The sequence below is a fragment of the Columba livia genome, chromosome 5 (assembly GCF_036013475.1).
Source record: "Columba livia isolate bColLiv1 breed racing homer chromosome 5, bColLiv1.pat.W.v2, whole genome shotgun sequence".
NCBI classification, from domain to species: Eukaryota; Metazoa; Chordata; class Aves; order Columbiformes; family Columbidae; genus Columba; species Columba livia.
The window spans coordinates 15001749-15025922 of record NC_088606.1 but is presented as its reverse complement, the minus strand read 5'-3'; the positions used below and the strand labels follow the sequence as shown (position 1 = coordinate 15025922).

The window sequence follows — 24174 nt, the reverse complement described above, 5'->3', positions numbered from 1 at the left end:
GTTATCTCCCCCTACCTTAGGTACTACCATCCACCTAGTACCAGCCAGAGCCACCTCCCCAGCCGCAACACCCCTCAATTTGGGTGCTCTTTTCCCTCAGCATTGCACAGCCACAACACATGTGCTGCTGTACAGCAAAGCCATGTGGCAAATACATAAAAGTATGTACGTTTCTGAATGCTGGAAGAGAGCCCTAACTTTGTTGGCAGCGAAGCTGACTCTCTTTCCTTGAAGTGAGGCCCGCAGCATTCCTCGGTCCCACAGACGTAAACCCTCCCTGGGTTTCTCCCCATGCGGTGGCGAGCTGCCAGCCTGCGCCTTCGCCCTCAGCAGCCGCTCCTGGAGGGGCAATGCCTCTGCCTCAATGCTCAGGGAAGCTCAGCTCCTGGCTCCGGTCTCGTCTTGCTGCCTCTGACTCAGTGTAGGTTGAATTAGGGACCCTCTTCTGGTTCTTGGTATAATCTTAGCTCGGGAGGAAATGTTGCATACCAGGAGGGAGGCAAAGCAAAGGGAGATTGCCAGACCCAAATGTTCCATAGTTGCAAAGATGGTTTCTAAATACTGAGCTTTAAAAATAATTTGGTTTGCATGGGGAGGGGTGAGAAGGGGGAGATCTTTCTACTTGCTTTCTGGGATTTGGAGTCCATAGTTTTCTGGGGATGCATTCCAAGTTTTGTCATCAACTATAGGGGATAGAAAACAGTCTCTCATGTTAACTTAAAGCTGAAATTCCCCCTAGTCCTACACATTAAAGAACTGGAGCTTTAACCCTGACTAAATCACAACAAAATCTTAGAATCGGCTCTTGCAAGATGTCTCTCACCAAGAAAGAAAAATCTATACAAAAAGAGTTGTTAAACAGTCCTGGGCAAGTGCGACTGTTAAGGGAGCAGACACTCAGATACAACCGGGAAGGAGGAGAAGCATTTTCTGTGATGCATAGGGAGTTCATGTAGCCAAAGGTAAGGAGATAGAGTCACCATGGTCTACTCCCAAGACCAGCCTCTTGCTCCAGTGGTGTATTGATTCGTGGATCTCTACAAAGCATACAGACCAGGTCAGAGATGTCCCTACAATTCTTTTTAATCCTCAAAGGTATGAATTTTTTCTTCTCTTGCCTATTTTTTCTCCATCTTCCTTTCACTTTCAGCAGGTTTCAGGGCAAGAAGGGGTTAGTGTTATTATTTTAATTATTCTCCTTTTGAATTACATAGGTTTCAATTTTTAAATTGTTCATAAGTTTGCCTACAATGATAGAATGTTTTTTGATTTGCTACCAAAAAGAAGTGTTTGTTAAAAAAAACCCAAACTGAAGTGCTCCAGTAATTTTAAATTGTTCTGCATAGTGCATGGCCAGAACTCCGATGCTTTCCAAATGCAATGCTTCACTTTTTTTTTTTTTTTTTAAGTGCACTTCATTTTGGAAGTGAATAGGGTACTCTGGGCATGGGCACTGCAGACCAATTTAGATTTCCTAGATTGATTCAATAATCTGAAGAGTACTCCAGCAATTTCTAACTATTCTCCACCACGTGCCTGCAAACCCATTCATTTTTTTAACTGAAGTGACTGTACTTAGGATAAACTCCTCTGTTCATTTGAAATGGTTCCATTCTGTGTATCCATAGACTTCAAATTCCAATACAGAAACTTAATGCAATGTTTTTCTGTAAGAATGTGTTAACACTTTGTGCCATAACACTATTGGGCAACATTTTTTATGCAGTGCTCCTTGTCTGAGGCAGGGACATGTCGCCACTGCCAGTTTGTTGCAGGAGACGTTCCTATAATTAGTCAAGTCAATATTTACTTCTCCCCCCAGCCCCTCCCTCCATGTGTTTCTCCTGTATGCAGCCCTGAGATTAATTTTTGTTTATGACTTTTAATCTACAGATCAAAATACTTTTGCAGATAGTTAAAATACCCAATACATTTATGGCACTAAAATTTTATTTTCCGTTTTGGTAGGGAGTGAAGTGCATTACTAAAGATCTCACAGAACATCAGTGGCAGAGGCAGGAAATAGTAAAACACAAGCAATTTTAATCTTTTTTTTCCTTCTTGTTGGACACGCTGCACTTGTGTCATACAGGGTACAGCACCTCCTGGTACCTATACTATTGCATCTAGACTCTTACTTGTTGCTGTTCTTCAGGGAGTACTTACATTTCAAACACCACCTAGGAGAGAAGGCTCAAGAGCTGTCCTGTGAGAATTTCATGCCCTAGTTCCCTCCCCTCCCTTTGTCTTCAATATAAAGAATGTTATTCTTAATTCATATTTCTATAAACGAGTGTCTGCCTTTCTAAGAAATATGAGCATCTTGTTCCAAGGAGGCTCTATGCTGCCTTAACTAATTAAAGCTTAACAGTAGGGCGGTGTCATGCTATACTTTGCAGTCCACCTAATGTCTTATTCAATCATGATCTAACATTAAAATTATTGGAAGGTGGCACAGCTTTCGTTGACCTGCTGCTGGCACAACCTTTTGCTAAGTGAATGCCCGTCTTTTCACAAGAAGAATTAAAAGGGCACGGAGGACATATGAACATGCCCTGGATTATGACCTCTGTGACAGTCCTGTGCTGTTCCTGGAGAAACAGCTGCCCCTAAGACTGGTTTTGCAGTTTCTCACCTTCAGGGAGAAGCTTTGGTGATGCTTTAGCAACTCTGCTGCTGACACACTATAGTTAAGACCAAGGCTTTTTTTTTGTTCTTACCATTTTTTTTTTTTTGTGATGGAGAGGAAGAGCACTATGTAGCTATAAAGGCTGAATATTTGTAGTACATGTTAAAGTCATTTTGGGATTGCTAAGACATGATCCTAAGGACAAAATAGAACTGAGACTCAGGTTCTAGAAAATGTCCAAAGTCAGTTCAAGCCTATTTTGTCATCCACCTAAGCTGAATTTTGCAGTTCTCAATTGCTGCTGAGAATTTTAATGAGAAAAATAGTCTATATGAATAGTTGATGGTCAGAGAAAAATATTGTAAATGTAACAATGCTGTTACGACTTAATTACTAATGTGGCCGGCATGGGAAACTCATGTTGTTTTCAGGAATCCTGCAGGCATAGGGTTAGTTTATCTGTACCAAACACTTTCTATTCTTGCCTTGTCAAATTTCTTTCTAAATCCAGTGTTTCAAAGGAAGAAGGAGGTCTAGGGGCAAGAGAGATGGAAAATCCAAAACTTGAACTTGTGCAGTATTAGGATTTCAGCCAATGATGGCTACATCCTCTGCATGGTTGCCCCTGATTTCTTGGGAAGACTATGCTGTTTGCCAAAGTATCACCTTTTGAATAAAATGTTAACTTGTTCCTAGCCACTTACAAACACTAAAGATTTCACAGCTGACAGACTGGAATCTTAATCAGCTACTGACTGGGTGATTACACCCCCCTACTTACATTGCCTGAAATTTCAATTGGTTACAATATTTTTCTTCACTTAAAGTCATCCTTTTTTATGTGTTAAGTACTTGCTCTGTTTCACCTCTGATGGTAGTGAGTTTCAGGAGTAGCTAAAGAACTTTCATCATCTACACAGAGCTTTGTGATCTTATGGGAAGAAATTCTCTAATGTATATATACATTAAAGATATGTTGTTGCTAGATTGCTATAATATTGAGGCATGAATAAGAGAGACAGAAGAATGATTCCACATAGTTCCATTAATTTTGAAGACAAAATTAAGAACATTCTTCTTTCTTACTTACTTACAAATAATGCTTCTAAAGTTATATTCTGAGTAATAGTTGCTCAGTCAATTCCTCATATAAATATTAAGATAACATTATTGTTAAATTATATTACCATCCTTCTACTTCTAAGGTAGAAGAAACAGTTTCAGACAACAATATACAGTATTGTTCCCTTATACTTGGCTTTGCAGAACTTAATTTTGTTTTAATTTGCCTTTTTTAAAGAAACTAATGTAACTCCATGGACATCAGTGAAGTACTGTATTTAACTTCAAAGTAAACGAAGCATCATTGTAGTCCAGAGTTATCTTCAGAAAGTTATATGTGAAGGCAGCACTTGCTAGTATACTGATGCATTATAATTCATCCTTGCACTTGTCCAGTTAGCTATAGATCCATCCAAGCATAAGATATAGTGTGGGAGGGTTCCATTCTGCAAGATTAAATCTTCAGTTAAATGAACCTAAAGTGGCTAAGGGTGTGTCTGGCATGCTATCCCTTTGAGAATAATTTAAAGAAAATAGAGGCAGTAGAGGATAAACATGTCTTTGTAAGGCTACGTTTACAACCTAGAGACAACTCTGTATTTCACACTGAATTCCTTGTACTTCTAAGCAATTGGTATATTTTTGAATCTGCTATATAAAATAAGAATAACCTCAGTCTACTCACTAGAAATACATGAGAATATATCTCAAATGCAAAATAAGAATCAGTTCTTCCTGCTATACCTGTTCACATTGCCTAAAGTATTTGTAGATTCAAATTTATTAGGTGCCAAGTAACAATCTCGATATAAAAAAACAGGGGACACAGTCTTCCAGTTACTCAGGACTATGCAGAAAGATAGAGCAATCACAGGAAATTAATCAACTTTAACTCCACAAATGATACCTGCATTTTAAATGTCTCTTTTTTTTCAGAATAGCATCTTCAGTTTCTGGTTTTGTTGTTGTTGGTTTGTTTGTTTGTTTTCCCATGAATGTTCTCTATCTGTAGTTGTCTCTCTGCCAGCTACATGGTATTAGAATATTAACAGATGAGAAAAACCTGCTGGAGCCTGTGCAGACTTTGAAATGTTTTCCATGGGGAAATGGTTCAAATGGTTCTAACACAGAGTTTTCCATTGTCTCCATCCTTGGAGGTATTCCAAACCTGATGGGACAAGATCCTGAGCAACCTGCTTTTGTTCACTTTGCTTTGACCATGAGGTTAGACTGGATGTTCTCCAGGGGTCACTGTCAGTCTCAACCATCCTGAGACTCAGTGATTGTCAGTGGTGACAGTGACAAAACAAAATGGCAAAATGGAAAGTCTTTCCTTGCTTTCATTTTGACAGGCTGTGTAACAGTTTGCACCAAAGTTTCCCAACCAGACAGTTCTGCCACAAGCAGAAGTACCGGGAGACATAAGGTGACCATATCTGAGTGACTCTAGACAGGAACAGCCCCATAAAAAATAGAGGAGTCATGAGGTGAGAGGGAGACAGGGCAACCATAGAATAAATGCCAGAGAGACAGGAATCAAAGTAGAAGCAAAAGTACAGTTCGGGGGGAGGGAGCTGGATGCAGGGAGGTGTCGCACATTGCCAATTTTCCCAAGCAAAACTTGACTACAGAAAATTTGGGAATCATTGGTCCATGATACATGGGCTTTGTTGGCTGAGCTGTACCAGAGGAAAAACACATATTGGCAAAAGGAGTCTTTATTCTTCAGCTACCTTTTTTGAGTGACATAAGCCATGCCAGCAAAGGGATTCTTGCATCTATACAGCGGGTGTTGCTGGCTTATCTGTATCAATTAAGGGTGTGATTTTTTCACGCTTGTGACTGAAACAGCTTTGTCAACAACACTTTATAATTTAGACCTGGCTTGAGAGCTGTCCTGGCTCTCAAGCAATTGCAGAATGTTGGGGATTTTAGAGTGAACTCCTTTATTGAAGGCAAAAAAAAAGTAAAGGACACAAATGCATCACAGTAATTTTGAATAGGGTTGTTTTTTTAAAAAAATTATTGTTATTCACAGCACATGCAGAATTTCTGTTTTGTTTGGAAAGACGGTGACTGAAGAAACAGAAATAGCACCCTCATGGCAGCTGTGCAGCTTCATGGCAGGGCATTTACCGAATTATAGACTTTATTCATAGTCAAAAAGTTCCTGTTATGACCATATCCTAGCTAGAAAGGGCTTGTGATATAGCTAGACTGTCAGACACTTCCATTGGAGGCTAAGTTTACACTGGCACAAAAAGCTGATAAATTGGTACGGTTTCCTGAACAGGATAAGTATAGGGCAAAAGTACACTTTTGTAGATAAAAAGGCATATACGTCATGGGAGTTGCTGCCATAGAGGTGCTGGTTAGGAGCCAGAAGTGTGGTTTGCTTGTTCTTTGTCTTTTTTGTTGTTGTTGTTTTGTTTTGTTTTTCTTCTTCACAATCTTAATCAACACAACAGTGCCAGCAAAACTCGATTTCCAGGCTAGTGTATTTCTCTGTGTAGTTTATTCCTACCCTGAAAAATCAGCTATTTTTGTGCAATTCTTGTTTTTATTCTTACTAGACAACCCTGTATTTGGTCAGAACAATAGCTCTGACATAGCCAAAGGGATAACTCCAAGTACGGTGTCATAACACTCTTTAAGGGGGTGATTTCCCCAGAGGACAATCCTAAAATCCTGCTGATACTGAAACAACCTGCCTTCCTCCCTCCTCCTCATGCTAGCTCTGGAGTTTGTTTAATGCTCCAATAAGCTACTTCAGCTCACTATACAGGCAGAAAATGAATGCAGCAAATAACAATACACCATTTTATGCCAGTTTGGTGAGCTAAATTGGTTAGCGTAGAGAGCAGATGAACACCAGCGTCTCTGCAAAGCAAGACGCAGCAGCGTACATCTGAGAGCAAGGGATATGAGCAGAAACATTCTTTTTCTGTCACCATTAGATCGATCTAACTGTCTTGTAAAACTTCCTAACGCTGGCTTAAACCTGGGTCACAAGATGATAAATGGGTGCAAGAATGTCCATCCCCACTGAAATGTGCATTCGTTTAACTGATTCTCAATATCAGAGCTCTTGGGCTTGTCTGCACTTGAAAGTATTTCTCGATGTGGCTTGACTGGCACTCTCCTATCCCTCTGAAGAGATGTAGTTTATGAGAGTCACTTTCTGAGGCAGCTCAAACCCAGTTCCAGGAAAAGGACTTCCTTTTGATATCAGCATTACCAAGTCTGCCTTAGGCTCCTTGTTGCCACAGACATTTTGATCAGAAAAGATGTGTGGTTATTTTTGTTTTTTTTCTTTTTTTTCCCAGGCTTGTAATCAACAGAATCATACTGGTAAAACAGCAAAATGGAGACCAAGTTAAAAGCAGTGTACTCAGAGTTCTTCTGCTCAATAAGAAAATAAGCATTTCCTTGATCACACAGAAAAGCGACTGTTGTCTTTAAGATGGTGTGCTCAGAATTCAGCAGCGGACCATACAGCAGTTTTTGTTAGAGCAGCAGTTGCAGAAAGTGACACTTCTTTTCCATGCAAAATATTTTCTTTCTGTAAAAATATTAGCTTCATTTGTTCTGTAAACTGATAGATTGTCAACCTTCCAATTCATGAAGATTTAGGGTGTTTTTTAAATGACATGCATTACTTCGCTTCTACCTTGTGTGTTATGTACACAAAATCAACCCTCCTTAAATTTTAATTGGAGAAAAAATGTGTTTGGCTAGAAGTCCAAATGGAGTTAAAAAACACTGAGCAAAAACCAGTTTGGAGAGTGAATGTTGGAAGTTTGTTTTTTTTGTGAGTCACAGAAAGCTCTTTAGTTGGAAATATTCAGACAGCTGCCCCATGGCAGGGTAATATTTGTGAATCCTGAAAGTTGCACAGATATTAATATGAATCACTGCACATCTGCAAATTTCTGCCTAAAAATACACAGTCCATTGCTTATTATTAGTTGCTTTGTAATATTCATGCATCTAAAATCATCCAGCATGGGAGGAGAAATAATTCCCTGGGTTTGATCAATTTCTCTATAACAGCGGTGACTAAATTTAGTGGATAATATGCCTGTCATGGAGCAGAGGTTGGAGTATTACTTACCTTTACCTGAGGGGCTCTTTTACCAGTACTTTGTGTGTCATAAACACTGTGCGCTTAGCACCAGAATAGGAGTGACTAGTGAAAAGCTGAAGCAAACAACCCACAAGCTAAAATGGCTGGGTGAACTATTTAACAAACACCTATGACAAATAAAAGCAAAATCCATTTTCAAATTATATGTTAATCAAAATAAGCTGAATCCTCAACTGGTATTATTTGTAGCTAACAGTTTGCGAAGTTCTAACCGGCAAACAAATATTTGAAAGAAATGAAATACCACGGTTCATTTTAATTAGATTTTTTTTACTATTAATGCACCCAAAGATATTAATTTGCTTCTCATTATGAGTGAATTAACTGAAAAAATATCAGGCCATGAAACAATATATATATATTCTGAATTACAGGCACGGGAACATATACAGCGAACAGAACTTCTATTTGCTGTCTTGGTACTTCAAAACCCAACAGCCACATTAGCTGTTACAGCAGAGATGTATGGTTCCCAGGCACTCTTAGCACCTCCCAAAGACCCTCAGAGGTACTTGTGACCACACTTCCTGAAGCTTTTTCTCCCTATTAGAGCTGTCAGATTGTCAGTGAGCCACCTAACAGGGCAAAACCATCCGCTACCCATCCCTTCAGCCACATGCAGTTTAAACCAGTGGTTCTCAGGCTGTAGTCAGTGCCCAGTGGTTTTGTACAAGGATGTAGTGAGAAGTCTGCAGAGGTTAGCCAAAGATTATCAGCTTACTACATCTGTGTGGTTACTCTGATGTCTAGAAAGTTGGGTTCACAAGTTTGGGAAACACTAGACAGAGACTTAGTTCTTGACCTTCCTGAAATTTGAAGAGTGCTATCACAAACACCTAGTGTGCATATGCATTTAAATTCTTGTAATAGGAGTCTTAGAGGTATGCTAAAAGAGACAAGAACGCCCTTAATAATATCAACTGTAGGTGCCATTTAAGGAAATATTTATGTGGTTGTCTGGTAACTGAGATCTTTAGAAGTATAATTACCTCTTGCTTGTGAAAACAGAACTATTCAGATCAGGATGCTAGGATCAGAACATGCTCTTTCAGGGTTTATTGAAGAGAATATGAATCACTATATTCCAGTCTTTAAGACTGGCCATGAATCACTATTGAAGTAGAAACCAAAATGGAGTAAAGCTTATTGTAATTTATATTATTTTTTTTTTTTTTCACAGTCTCTTCACTTTCATTTAATCTGAATTTGCCTACTCGATGTACACCCCCACTGTTTTTCTCAGACATGGATGCAATCTCCAGATAAGAGCACGCACACTTTTTTTTTTTTTTTTTTCCTTCTTGGGGCTGCTGTGAAGTTACAGTCACAGTATAAAGACAACAAGAAGTTCAAGACAAGATAAAGGACCTCAATGTGATTGGACACTGAGAGGTGCACCAGACTTCCTCCTTTTGCTTGGCACTTCTCTTTTTATTCTTTGATTAAAGTCTTTTTCCTTTACTTACATCCTCCATTAAGATGTCTCAGTGTCATTTAGGGTGTTAATTGAGAGGAGGTTTAAGCTCATCAAGGCGATTATAAGTGATAGTTAAAAATTTCTATATATGGCCTATGCTGGAATCAGCACAGTAGGATGCCATTTTTCTTTTATCTAACTGACATTGGTAATAATAGATGAAATTATTACTAAATCGCAGCTGCAGAGATGATATCATGATTTTTTTTGTGTAATCTTTGATGAAAAATTAATTTTTGAGAGGGATAATTTAAAATGATTTAAATAGTATTATACTGAAGTCCTTACTGGTAATTAACACCAATCTTGTCAGAAGTGAATCCACTTTTGCAGCTGTTTCTAAAGATACCTACAGTATTTGTAACTTTTCTGGGAGTGAAATTATAGTGTTTGGACTTTATTTTTACTGCATAAGGACCATTAAGAGAAAAGGATGCTAATAGAGAAGGCTTTGTTCTCCAATGGGGCCAAATTCTATTTTACATTTGCAGTGTTTCTCTATGTGTGCATTTAATTAGCTATGCTCAGCATGTAAGCAGAGTTTAGTGTATGCAAAGTAGACTTTACACGGTATTTATATGTGTGTGTTTGCACGCCAGTGTACACATAGATATGTATATCTTTATGAGTTAGCTATATACGTATACACAACTTTATTTGCGAGGGGTTTAATTGGTTGAACAGATGGCTGATCAGAAATGCTTCTTCATCTTCATCAGTGATTCGTCTTTCTTTCTTTGCATTGACTTTCATCACAGTGGCAAAAAAGTGCTCTAACGAGAAACAGCTGAAAATAGATTTTTCTTTGGTACTTTCATCATGCTTTAAATGACAGAAGTGGATTTTTTTGTCCTATATATAAAGACCTGCAGGGGAAGGTTAAAAAAGGAAATATAGTGAAATCTAAATAGAAAAATTTGAATGAGAATATGGGAGAGCCTCAGATTATTCCTCTTATCTTCATATTTTACTTTCTTCTTTTTTAAAGTACATGCTGATTTTTGACAAGATATATAGTCGTGGTTATTCACGCCAGATACAGTACCTGCCAATCAGTTTTTCTTTTCCTCGAGTTTGGTGCAGAAAGGGGGAGGGAGGGACAGGAGCTGAAAGATGACACAATGGCTTAGAGGACTGTTACTTTAGGTATTCATTAAAATAGGAGTTACATGGCCAGCTTCTGCTGTTTCTGCAATTTTATTATATTCAAACCAAAGTCTGGCTTCTGTAGGCTTTATAAAAGAAACAATGTGCCTTATAAACAGAGTGCAGGGTTCACATAGGAGTGGTTCACTTGCAAGTAGATTCATGGCTTGAATTTTTGTATAGATACATGAATAATCTATCACATTTTTAATTTGAAAGAAGTTATCCATTTTTTTCTTTTGCCAGTGTTGAAGTCTTTTGAAAACAGCTGCTTGTCCTCTCTTCATTCCTGCAGATACATCGCTGTTATTGTACCAACTTTGCAAATTGCTAAACTGAGGAATGCTTTGACTCAGGGAACTGAGAAAATCGTGCAGCTGACTGAGAGTGAAAAGCAAAAGCAGAACTTGGGCATTCTGCTCCCCTATCTTTTCTCCAACAGCACACCAAAACCACTGGAAAACATGGTTCACAAAAGAAAAAATTACTCTTTGCATTTTCAGATCTATTTGAACTGAAAATGGAACAAAGACCTTCATGGTTTCAGTGTAATAATCTGAAATTTTTTCCCATGTAAACCACAGTTTTCATAGGCTTTCTCCTCATAAATGGAGTCAGAAAGCTGCCCTTGTGCTCAGTGCAGATGTGGAAGGACTGTGATCCTTGATAGGTGTATGAGGGGCCCAGAGGAACATTTCTACTGCAATATGTGGTGAAACCTAGGGTTGCAAGCTTTTTTTCTAAGCAAAGAAGGAATGGCAATAAAAGCACCAGAGTGACTTGCAATTTAGAATAAGACTGAAATTCTTTAGTACTGCTGGGATGGATCAATCCAATGCAAATTCTTTAGATATGAAAGGGAGAAATGTGTAAATAAGAGATTTCTGGAGGTTAAGCATGTGTAGGGAGCAGTAGGTATCTCACAAGCATATGATACAGGAATAGACAACTTCTAAATTCCACTAAAAGACTTTGCAAGGGAGAGACTGGGATCTAGGTATAAGTATACATGTCCACCATCTGACTCTTTAGTTTCAGTTCTTTGGACTGGGACAATCTGGAGATAGAGAAGACATAATTAGGACTATAACAAAACTTCAGTGTGGCTGGCTGTGTGCTTAAAATAGCAGCCAAAAGTTGTACTGGAATTTTCTTTTTCCCCCAGGACAATAACTGCAAGATGAGGAGGATGTTTGTGAGCTGGAAGGAAAAAGAAAAGATGCTGGGGAATAGGAACAGCAGCTTCAGATTTTTTGAGCCTTTCTTTTCAGATTGTGACCTCTTGTTTGCAGGCTTTGAAACCCTGATAGAAAGGGTGTGGGTTTAGGAAGAGATAATCTTGGCTCGGGAGGTCCAGCAGATGGTGTTGGCAAATGGCACTGTGGGCTCCTGCAGTGTGGTGCAACACTCTGGAGGTGGGTAGGGGAGCAACGGGGTTGTGGGAAGCAGCTGGTGGCAAATACACGCAAGATGGCTCCAGCGAGCAACCACAAACAGCTTGGTAGGGTGGAGAAGGAGCAGAGTATAGCTCAGAGTAAATGAACCAGTGCTGCACTTATGTCCAGCTTCAGGAGGATACGTGACAGGTGAAGGTCAGTAGCTGGTGGAAAGGAAGGTAATGCATTGTTGTCCTTTTCACCCTTACCTTATGCAGGGTAAGCCTTTCCAAAGGCAAACCTAGGGTCTTAGATCCCAGAAAGACTGCCATTTAGAGAAATCTGTCTTCATGACCAGAAACACTCAGTCCCCACTCATAATCACATAAATCTATAGGTATTCCGCTGAGGACTGTGACATACCCTGCTAAAACAAGTCTGATTGAGAGGTGGTTAGAGGACTGAACTGTCTTCCTTCTCTACCTCTCTGTCTATTAATGTTAAAAATAATGAAAATAATCCAGGAAATTCATATCAACTACTTCTTTCTCAAAACAGATTCATAGCTTGGAAAAAGTAGCAGGCAGTTCTTTCTAATCTATTGATGCTGATATGGCTTCAGCTAGAGAGGTTTTAGGTGGTACTTGGGGATAAAGCAATAGTATGAAACTAAAACAGTCAAGAAGCATACACTTGTATTCTGAGTTGTTCAAAGTACTAAGACGGGCAAGAAGGCGGGATCTGCAGCATTTAGACATCGGGTAGCATCAGCTAGGACCTAGAATATTATGGGCATGAGTTTACGCAAAACACCTTCACACAGTTTTGTCAATGCATCTCTTCCCAAAGCTGCAGTATTTTTCACAGCTGTAGACCTTTATTTGCAAAACCTTCCAAATTGATTAACTTAGTTTTATATATATTGTGAAAATATTTTATATGACTGTGAAAACAAGCAACAAGAATAACACTAGTTCCCTGCATTTCTGAAAGGCTCATGATCTCTCTGGATATTTTTTACCTTGCCTCTCTGTCTCATTGTGATGGTCTTTTACTTCACAAGTGCAACATCTTAAGTAGTGACTATGAAGTAAATTGCTAGGAGGTATTCAGGCCAGTAGGCATCAGGATCCTGGCTGCAGACATGCAGAAAATAGACAAAACGGACTCTCGGTTGGCTGCATAGGACATCCTCATTGCAGTCCTCAAACTAGGGTCCATGCCAAACATGATATGCTGTTGCTTCCAAGATGGACAGATGGGGACCTTATAAAATAAGACAGGATGCTCCTTCCTTGCCAATGTCTAAGCATGCTACCTCCATACCTGTTCCAGGTGTTGACGTAAAGCAGCAAGGTGACTCTCTTGCACATCATGCATAACATGCTTGGTTAAACAGAATTGAATATGAATTGGCACATCTTTTGCTGTTGCAAATCAGTGTCATAACTCTTCAGGCCATCCCTAATTAGAAAGAAGGCTATTGGTTAAAAAGCTCCCTAACACTGAACTTTTTGAGATCATATCTTTATCCATTAAACAGTAGGTTTGGAGTTTTTTGAAGAGTGATTTAAAGATAAAAAAGGAAAAAGTGAAAGTGAGCTCAGATTATATTTTTAGTACTTCATTAAATGTAAAAAGGCTTGACAGTTTTGGGTTGTTTGTTTTGTTTTTTGTTTTGCTTTTTTTTTTTTTTTGCTTTTTTTTTTTTTTTTCCCCTCTGTGTTCCTTCTTTTTCCTGTTATATAGCCAGCTCCTTTTACTGTGATGTATGCCTGAAATGCTGGTGAAATGATGACATCATAGCAGTCAAAAAGATAAAGGGAGGAATTAATCAAGGAAGATAAGAACTTATAGTGATAATTCATGTTACGTTTTCCGGTATTTTTCTTTTATTAACATCACTGGGCTGTACTGCAGCATAACTTTTTGGAGAGAGTAAGTTTAAAATGTTTCTTCTTTCCCCATCCTCTTCAACCATGCTGATATGTATTTTTAAATCACTAACCAGTTCAGTGATTAAAATACAGGAAAACCAAAAGTGACATTTAAAATATCTCAAAGAAAAAAATACTCATGTAACAAGAATTACACAAACCTTTTGGCATTCTTCATTCATCACAAACTACGTAAAACTAACTCCTTGTAAATTCTTTGTATGTCAACTTTAAAGATGCTCCTGAGGTAGTAATGCACCCCCTGAAATGAAAAGACAAATAGATTTTCTATTCTTTATATGAGGCATGCTTATACTTCAAAAAACATTTTTACATTGGGTTTAAAGAAGGATAAAGGTATTTCGGTGTTACGGAATGTTCAGAGTTACCTACAGCATTTTCTAGTGATCCTAACCACACATACAAAAGTGCAAAAACAACCTTGAAAATGCTTTGGCAGACTTCACATGTTAACCACTGCAGAATGGTTTCAAATTAATGAACAGAATGCAATTGTTTCTATGTAAGTGCCTCGCTCTGGGATACAAGTGAAATAGAAATTTAGTGTAATAGTTTGAAAGACAATTATTAATATTTACATTCATCAGCTGAAAAGCACCAAAATGTTATAAAAAGGTAACTTTTACAAAGTAGGGTACTTGTTTCCCTGCTAATAAGCAGCACTTAGCCATCTGAAGTCAGTTGCTCTCCCCTTTCTTTCTTACTAGAAGAATTGTGATGCTGACTGTAATGCCAAATTCATGTATGTTTTTCTTCTTTTATTGCCGTTAAGATGACTCATTTGCAGTTAGGCTATATCGCTTCCTCCTTTTAAATGTATTCTGTTATTTCACATTTGTACTCTACTTTTTAACACACTTTTACTTGATTCGTGTATTTTTTAACTCCAGACAGAGTGCCAAAAACCTTATTTATTCTAAACTGTTCAAGAAGAGAATTTAAATGCGTCACAAGATAGGTAGATGTACCTGAATACTCATCACCAAATACACTAAAAAATATTGTTGTTCATTGTTTTCTTCTACATATTCAAGAGATATTTGATCCAAATATGTAACAAATATGAAAACATAAAAAGCTTTGAATTTTCTATGAGGAAAAGAAAATACAGAAAAATAGTATGCTATTGTACTATACTTAGGGGCCTTGGTTCAGATGTTTATGCTGGAGAAAATAGCCAAATGCACAGTCTGACTAGTTTCTTGGAATCTTATGTTTAATACTTCTTCAGTATGGAAATCATGCAAAATTACTTCAAAATGGCTGTCAAGTGTTTGATCATAGCAGTATGGAATCCCCAAGAAGAAAAACGAAATAAATCCCAGTAAAGTTTTGAGAAGGTCTGAATATCAAGTAACAGACTGGGCTGCTGTCTTCATACTTCTGGTGCATTTTTAGCTAGGCTACCTTGTGTTCTTTTATTTCCTTTCCAAATCCAGTATTTAAAAGTCCCATATGGCAATAGATATTGCTGGAATAGAATGCACACTCTTTTGGAATCAGTTTGATTTGAGTTAACTTTCTATATTTTAAAAGGCAGCTGAAATATTTTGCCTTCTCTACATTTTCTTTTTACCTGGTCCTTAATCCCTCTCCATTCTTCTCTCATCTGCAGCCCTTCATATGGATGTTTACATAAGATACAGAACTTTCTTTTTCCATCCTGTACAGATGTAGAGAAGAGCAGCAGCATATATGCCCAGTGGCATATGTGCTTAAATAACAGACAGAGGGGGACTGAAGGTGACATTCTGTACATGGTAATACCAGACCAGACACATCAGGTATGTGCTCTTCATTAATGGGACAAGAATAGGAAAGAATGTGAATAGAAAAAAACAGAATTTTATTTGGAACTTTTTGATGCGAGAAGCATTATTTAACTTTTGAATAATTAAGTTGATGTTTAAATTTAAATTTCCCTTGTGATCTTGGCTGATGACTGACTTTAACTGGCAGACCCTTATCGTAAGAGTTAACCTGTGTTCAAGGTCAATAAAAAATCTGAACAGGGATACTGTTAGGGAATAGTCCAAAAATGTGCTTGTTTTACTTCATATCCGGCTTAGCAGAGACTCCACTGCTCGTGACTGACAGCTCTTTTCAACCATCAGAGATTTTGTGTCAATAGGTCAATAGATTTAATATCCTGGGGATATCCCCTTCAGATTACTGATCAACACCTTACAACAGCCAAAGGCCTGACCTCACACCATTTGCAGATTTAAACGGAACCAACTGGATGTCAAACTAGGACTTTGGGAGACTAATCAGTACAAGGTGCGTCATCTGGTAGTATAGCCGTGAACTGAGCAGTTGCTGAGTTTGCCAGGACCCTTTCCTTCTGTAATAAAACTACAGGGGAAACAAATCATATATTCTTGAGCTGTTCCTTGGTGGGAAAAGGTGTTTGCAAATCTGTACTAATATTGACAGCTGTACAAAAGCTACTTAAATTTGGAAAACTGTTAGTGGGAAACTACTTGCTTGTTTCTTAATGTATGATTAATAGTGGTTTTGATTGATATTGTATATATGCCACATGTATACTATCTTCTTGTACCTGGTGTCATACAGAAAGTAAATGTGATGTCATTAGCTAATAATGAACCTTAGAAAATTTCATCAGATATCTCAAAATTTCAAATCCTATCTATAGTTTTTTCAGTATATTTAAAAGATAATGATAGCTTCCAAGTTTCTTTAGAAATCTCTGTTCTAGCCAGATTTCTACTGAAATTGAAGCACAAAAACAGACCTTTCTCAAATTTACTTTTTTTTTTTTTTTTCCCAAGTTCGCTTTTGTCTGTCTAGCTTCTTATTGGAAGCCAGCTGATGGTGATTTTAAGGTTGAAAGACACCGCACTCCCAGAAATTGTAGGAAAATGGGTAGAAAAACAGAGAAGGGATACTCAAATCAAGTCCCTACCGAGAAAGACAAATCTTTGTAAGCTAAAATGCATTTCTAGTCAACAGAGAGTACACATGAGATGGAATCATTACCAGTGCCCCAGTTACAGTAAAGGATTTGGACTCAGCTTGAACCCCATTAGATACAGATAATACCATCATATGTCAGGAAGCCATAAGCTTCATGAAGTGTATTTCTCATTGTTTCCTTCCCTGAGTCCAAAGGAAGGTCTTGTACAGGGTCATCAGGAGCTCAAGGATGTGTCACTGACAGCTTGAGGGGAATTGGAGTTGTTAGCATGAGTAGCTCTGTCACATGAGTATGTTTTTTTCTCTGTTCCCAATGGATCTCCAGAGCTTCCATACACTAATTAATGATGGAGGCTGCTGTTGTGGGAAAATAATATAAAGGCCCAGATTTTCTGCTGCAGGCAAGGAGCAAGGAGTGCTAATTGGGAGGGAGGTGTGAGCAAAGATGCCACCTTTCACTGATTGATCATTAGCCAGCTTTTGTCCCTTGCCATGATTTAGAGCAATCTGAGGGTGACTGTAAATTATGTGGACTGCTAGGGGCACCAAAGGACCATTCTGTTAGCTAGGCCTTGCTGGTGTGTGAGCTATACTTGTTAGAGTCTATGTATTATCTGCCAGGAAGCAGAAGTGGAGAACATCAGACTTCAATTTTGAGAAGGGGGTAAGGACTAGCTTGGATGAGTGGGAGGAAACATTAGGTCACGACCTTAACCCTTTATTGTGATTTCTTCATTAACTTAAGTTTTCAAATTGTTCAGATGCTTAGAAAAAAAGGCTCTTTGCAAAAGGTACCAAAGAATAGAAAGGGCTCCTGGCTGAGTATATAGCAGTGCTTTAACTTCTGCTACTTCCTGACAGTAGTGGGCACTGCATCTGCTGAACATCCCATGCAATCCATTAGGCTGTGGCTCCAGAGCAAAATCGAACTTCTCAGATGCTCTGCTGTAGAAAAACTTTTCTGAGGATCTCTACAGTGTCCCTTTGCTAAGGTCCTTTTATGCCTTGGTCTTCTTCCCGTGCAGCTGTCTCACAGGGGTGACAGGATTTGACCAACATGTAATGTATGACCGATGTGTAGATCGAGGATGACATGAAGAGAGAAAAGGCAAAAAAGGAACAAATTACATGTTCTGTATCTAAAAAAACCCAAAGACCAGTCAAAGATATGGAACTCTTATTCTGAGTAGAGTTCATGAGATCTAGCAGAAATGTGAGCTGTCCTGTCAGCTTCTCATTTGATCTTTTTTCGTTCATATACTATCATAGAGAGTCAGTGCAGAGACATAGTCATTACTGTTCCTGCAGGTTATGGTACTTTGGCACTAGGCCATTCTGTGCACACATGCCAAGATGCTTTTATAAAACCATTAAAAAAGCAGTACTAATTAGATATTTAGAGGACTAGAAATCCTGAAGGTTAAAATACAGTTATGACCACAAGTGCGTATTGCATAAGTAAGCCCATAAAGGGCTTTCTTCACTGATGAAAGCAAGCATTATGAACCCCATATTTCTTTAACAGTAGAACAGTTTAGACTGTTAAATGTTTTTCTATGTGTGCTACTATTCCATACATTTATCTAATATTTTCTTTTATTATCTTTTTTGCAGTTGTATTTAAAGGCCTGACCATAACACCTGTTACTGCACACACAAAAACAGTCTCTACCTTCCACGACATATTTTAAGATAGCAGGTAAATACTATTAATGATGTAGGAGAGAGTGAATGGGAGCATGATTTGAAAAGTTGTTTGTTTGTTTGTTTGTTTGTTTTAAGTTGTTTGTTTTAACATAACAGTTTCCATATCCTGCTGCCTGCCAAGTAGTAGGCTACTTAAATGGGCAGAAAAACATAACCAAAGAGGGAAATACTACTATGCCATGAATGGCTTTAAGAAGGTGGAGATGGAAGACACATTCAAAGAAAAGGAACTAAGGGGTCAACCAGTGCAAAGACTGTGTAACAATTTAAAAGTGAAGAGAGGACAGCTGCTTGTGTTTTCACACAAAATTGCAACAGGGTGCTACAGAATACTACAGGGACTAATAATAGCAAAATGGCTGGAAAAAAAATCAGAGACGAAGTCATGTAGGTCAAACACAAAGTTACTGTGTTTCCTTTTGGGATTATTAGACATGACGACCTGATGTAACTACCTAAATGGAACACATTAATTGCCAAATAATGGAAGCAGGGATGGTATATTTGGGGAATGACCATTCCATTACATTTCTTCCCTAAACATCTGATACCATCAGCAGTGAAAGACAAGATACATGGACTGTTGGTCTGATCCAGTTTAGCAGCTCTTACACACAAGACACAGATTCCCCTGTATAGTTGTGGTTGACAATCTATGTGAATAATGGTGATAATATTTAGTCTTTTTTTTTCACTCTGGATACATTTTAGAGACTCTAGTTCAAAGCTGAAGAGTCATCTGAGAATGAAAGTGCTAAGCCTTCATTACATCTACAAGGTACAGCAAACATTCCTGCAACATGACGAGTCATAGACCTCTCCCACCCATCCTGCTCTCCCCATTTAAATTGCGTCTGTATACATAATTTCCTTCTCCAGTTCATAGTGCATGTGACTTCTTTCTGAAAGATGAAATTCGATCCAGGAAATTGGACAAAGCCTTTCCTCGCAGCAACATTTGGCCACCCTCTGTATTAGCCAGGTCTTACATCTGGCTCTGAGACTGGTAGTAGCTCACCTCAGCTTGTTTGGACTGTAATCATTATACCTTACTAACTAGCCCATGGTTTGGTTTCAGAAGGTGATGAAAAGAGAGGTGTTTTTTTTTTTTTTTTCCAGATGAGTGCAGAGTACGGCTGAGAAAGAAACACGAGCTTATTTCTGTTATAAGTCCTGATTTGCCTCTATGATTGATATTCTGACCCTGCTGTTCTGCTTCCCAAACAAGTTGAGGCTCCCCCAAACAGTTGCAGAGATGTCACAATCACTGAAAAAAAGTATAATATAACTGCAAATATCTGAAATGCAGGGTAAATGATTGGCTGGGCTGTGGTGATTCAGCCCGACTGTAAACACGCTTACACACTAGCAAATGCATACACACACAGACAGATATAAACATGTACACAAGCACAAAAATGGCAGGGGGAAAGGAGAGAAAATTACACAGTTGTGACACTAATGGAAAACAGGACAACAGGGTTGTGATATTCTACCTACAATGGTGTTTTGTTCAGAGACTCCTTGCCTTAAATGGCATATATTATCAAAGTTATCCTCCGTGAATATCTCTCTTTTTTTTTTTTTTTTTTTCTTTCACTGGATTTTGTAATCCTTTTTCAGCTTGATACCTTGTTTTCTTTAGCTGCAGGGTATAATATAAGAAAGCGAGTATGCATCCATCTGTAAGTTGCACTTAAGCTGATATATGCAGTGTGTACACACACATAATATTTTTAGATAATATATAAATGCAGTACATATATAGACACATATCTTTGCACACACAAATTAATACTTTGATGTATTTAGTGTTTTCAAATAATTATACCTTGCAGTCTCATGTTAATTCCCATTTGAAACATTTGGCACTATTCCTCCTAATCATTTATATTAATGAGGGGAGGATCCTCTGAGCAATAATCGGTTAAAAATCATGACTAGCTTTGTTAATAAATACCAGATTGGTACATGATACTGTATTGGCTTGTCCTTAATTAGGAAGCACTGGAAGGAGTACCAAGAGGGAAATACTCATAAATATTTCTTTTAGAGTCTAACTGCTCTCTTTCTGGTATTTGAATCTTTGAAACAGAGAGAAAAATGGTAACTTTGAAAATTTTTAATTTTCCTGTACTTAAAATAGCTTATCTTTAATAAAGATATGCATTTGATATAGAAGTTTTTCCAACTGAGTCCATGTAGGAAAGAAAAATCAAGAGAAACATAAGCAATGTTGCTAAGTATTAGATAATTGAAATCCTTAATTTAAATATTAGAAAACTAGAAGTTTTATGAAGCATTTGGGGAGGCTGGATGGCCCAGGGAACTAGTAATGACCTAGAAGTCTTCATTTCTAGGTGATTAATTGCAATTGCTTCTAGGAAAGGCTAGAAAGTCGTTCCCGTAAGCCTGTGTGCAGCAGTGGCTGGGCCCTGCTCTCATAAGCCAGGTCTCACTCTCAGCTGGTAGTCCAGGAATGAATGAGCATCAAAACAGAATTGGAAGATGTTAGCAAGGACAGGCATGCAATATCTTTGAAGCCTGAATGATATGGAATGGTAATGAGGAAGTTGCTCATATAGTCATCGAGTCTTTCCTGGGTTTTTTGACCTAAGAATCCTTCAAAATGTCAACCTTTTCTGGCATCACTAACAGTGATTTTTTTTCCCATGTTTCTTCTAAATACTTAACATCATTGTAGGCTTGCCAACGTGCAATCCACGGGTGCTTGTTTATGCCAAATACCTCACGCATATGTATGCTTATTTTTTCAGTAATATGAGTTACTAACACAGGAAAAACTTAATCAGCAATGCTTTGTTTTTGAGATCTACTGAACAAAAGAATGACAGGGACTGATGGTCCTGATGTCATGGTGGAAACTGAAGTCTTCACTTCTTACCAGGATCTTTAGAACAGGTTAGAGCTTTGAAAGCTGAATCATGGATATGCTGATCTGGAGTGCAGCAGCACTGAACTCTGCTCCTACCAGGACAGTTTGTGTTGGTCATACGGGCTTGAAGGTGGCCTAAAATGGAACCAGGCAAATATTGTTCATACACTCATTTTATCTGAAACATTCAATCCATCTGTAGCATACCCTTGCAGCCCTTCTTTCTTCCACCCATTCATTCATACCTGTACATTCAGAAAAGAAGACAGGTAGATGCTTCACTGAGCATTTCCTAGTCTAAGCATCTTGTCACCTGAATGATCAGTACTGTTTATGACTAAAGAAACAAACATCAGTACACTACTGATTTCAGATTCCGTTCAGCCATCCTGTGCAAAAGGTCTTACTTTTTGTCAAATAGGACTGGAAAAATAATAACGGTTAGAAAATTAATTAATTTTGACTATCTTTTAATTGCTCATAACAAATGATAAAATATTTCTAAAATAATAACACAAAAACTGTTTAAAAAAATCACTTGACAGGCTCCTTTTAAATTTACCAGCAACAGAGTGATTGCAAATGTATATCAAACAGCTGCTTTCAGATGCAGGTAAGCTGCTATTGAAAAGAGATTTAATCCTAACTGTTTATGCCTGCTTTTGATGATAGCACATCTGAGTATTGTGTTATTTAATAATGCATTCAACCACCTGTTTAGAGAAGGTATATTCCACTATGGTCCAAAATGAAATAACCTCACTACTTGTCGGGGTTTCATTCATAATTCTTGTATCATGCTATGATTAGAGTATACATTGAACCTCAAATGAGCATCACCTTAGGCATATTGAGTTAAATGCACTGTATAAACCAGGCACAAACCACAAAGCTACCTTTAACTTGCACAAAACAGCAAGTAGAAATTGATTAAAATATGCATTCTACTAATATAATGGCTGGTCTCGGTATAAAAATTAATTAATGCTAATAGTACACAATCAAAACTGCTTTTAGAAATCTTTTTAGAACATTAACTAAAATGTTCATCTTTTTAACGCATTTGACTGAACCTCTGAGACTAAAAGCTTTGCTTCCTCCACGCAAATGTGAAAAAAAAATCACAGCCTAGATTTTCAAGTGGTTATTTTATAGCAACCTCCCCCAGCCATTTGCTTTTGGATTTCTAGTTAACCTGAGCCTGGTCCCAGGCCATGTGTGAGGTTGTACTATTAGCTACTACAGATTAAGGTGGCAGTCCTGGGAATCGAGGCCAATAACATATGCAGATTGAGCCACAGAGCAGAGAAGGAGATAACTAAATGAAAAAAAGGGGAAAGGGTATTGTGTTTAAAGAGGCAGCTCAGTGATATTCTAGGCTTTTGGCTCACAGTTATTCTGAGCACAAGATATGAATTTTGTTAAAAATTTTTCAGAGCACTCTCTTCCTTACAGTCCTGGCTTGTTTGTTCAGTTTTTACATTTGGGCAAAACATTTCACTTTATTGGGATGAATTTTCCTTAGCCAATTTTATTTTCAAAATATAAAACTTTAAAGAGACGCTGCTGTGGGTACAGCAAGGGTCTAATCCTCTCACTCCCACAGGATCTTGTGAAAGGTGCCTTGGGCTGGTCTTGGACTGGCCTTGGACTTTTAGATTCCAAAGCAAGAACACCCTTTGGATAGTGTAAAATCTGTCAGTATGATTGGTGCGTATCCCCAGGAAAAAGCCTTCAATCTGAGGTATGAGTTATTTAATAGCAGAAGTGGGTTTGATACATGCATTTTATATATATACACACACACACACATATCTATCTATATATATATAAATTTCTCATTATTCACAGATACTAAGTTATTCCCTTTCTTCTTCTCACTATTTGTCCCCTCTCTTTCCTATTCCACCTGTCTTTTACTCTCCGTTTTAATTCTGGTTCTCAGAATCCATGTCAAACCTTTCTGAGTTTCAGGTCCTTTCTTTTCCTCATTTCCCCAGATACCTCTACATCTTTATAAAAATCCAGAGAGGCTTGAAAACAAAGATGACTAGCCTCAGAGATATGTTACCAAAACCTGCAGAGACAGCAACAGTTTGCATTGTAAAATGGTTCTATCTGGACCTTATCTGTCAAGAGCTGTAACAAGAGTTCTCAGAAACTTCACACCTTGATATCCAGGGCCCATCATGTTTTTTTCATTTATGTTTTTAGCAATGTGTGGGATGCAATTTGATGGCATAATTAAAAAAAAAAAAAAAAAAAAAAAGTATTCCTTTGAATAATATAAACATAAGCAAACTCCCCGCTTTCTTGATGTGCTCAGCAAGCCTGGAAAACAGGAACACTGGATTCAGTTTCCAGTCCCTAAATGAGCTGGAGATAGTTACTTGCACTCCTCAATTATCAGCTTCCCTTCTTCAGAGAAAAACACCATAACTTGGTTATCCTTTGTTCCTTCTCAGTTTTGTGGAATTGGTTTTGATTAAGTTCGTAATTTCCCTGAGGAAGCTCAGGGAGGTTCATCCAGAATAAACCACCTCTTGCCTTCAACAATCTGCTCCCCTCTGCTTGTGTACTGGTATGGTCAGCCTCACAGTGGCTAACTTACTACCTTCTCAGCTTTGCTTGGGGTACATATTTCATTGCCCTGTACGTTCTTTACAGGTAGAGCGTATTGTCTTTCTTCTTTTCTAGGCTTACAGTTACCCTGGGCCATCTCAGTCATTAATATCTGTCACTACTGTCAGAGAGATCCAAAGAGTTGTTCCTCAACAGAGAGATTCTCTCAAGGCAGACCATGATGCTGTCTGTTCCACGCTTTTTCTTTTTCCCT

The 24174-nt window shown here is 38.2% G+C and overlaps 1 long non-coding RNA gene across 1 annotated transcript in view; it reads left to right on the top strand.

Moving 5' to 3' along the window:
• Nucleotides 1-326: 326 nt before the first annotated feature.
• LOC110361380 (uncharacterized) overlaps nucleotides 327-24174 on the top strand; it is a 72675-nt gene continuing 48827 nt past the window's right edge. The window contains exons 1-3 of the long non-coding RNA XR_010472781.1: nucleotides 327-1095; nucleotides 15411-15579; nucleotides 18350-18434. This is a non-coding gene — a long non-coding RNA (uncharacterized LOC110361380). The remainder of the gene's footprint in view (nucleotides 1096-15410; nucleotides 15580-18349; nucleotides 18435-24174) is intronic.